This window comes from Penaeus monodon, chromosome 19 (genome assembly GCF_015228065.2).
Source record: "Penaeus monodon isolate SGIC_2016 chromosome 19, NSTDA_Pmon_1, whole genome shotgun sequence".
Lineage (NCBI taxonomy): Eukaryota > Metazoa > Arthropoda > Malacostraca > Decapoda > Penaeidae > Penaeus > Penaeus monodon.
This window is the reverse complement of record NC_051404.1, coordinates 29460963-29461310: the sequence shown is the minus strand read 5'-3', so window position 1 is coordinate 29461310 and position 348 is coordinate 29460963. Positions and strand designations below refer to the sequence as shown.

The window sequence follows — 348 nt, the reverse complement described above, 5'->3', positions numbered from 1 at the left end:
CACCAACAATAATACTGCCGCCAATAAAATATACCCGCAAGCAAGATACAGCCCCCCAGGGGAGAGGAAGGCCGCACTCCAAGCAACGCAAGCAAGATACAGCCCCCCAGGGGAGAGGAAGGCCGCACTCCAAGCAACGCAAGCAAGATACAGCCCCCCAGGGGAGAGGAAGGCCGCACCCCAAGCAACGCAAGCGACTCACGCCCTCGGGAAGCAGCCCAACTTCCGACGCAGATTATAACTTTGCTCATTAAGTTGCGAGTGACTTGAGATCGCCCCCAAGCCACGGGGAGGGGGCGTCGCGATAGGTCTTTCGAGCAAATTCATATCTTTGTTAGTTAGTATTGT

At 55.5% G+C, this 348-nt stretch overlaps 1 pseudogene; it reads right to left on the bottom strand.

Moving 5' to 3' along the window:
• Positions 1-348, bottom strand: part of LOC119585160 — an 82513-nt pseudogene that overhangs the window by 9541 nt on the left and 72624 nt on the right.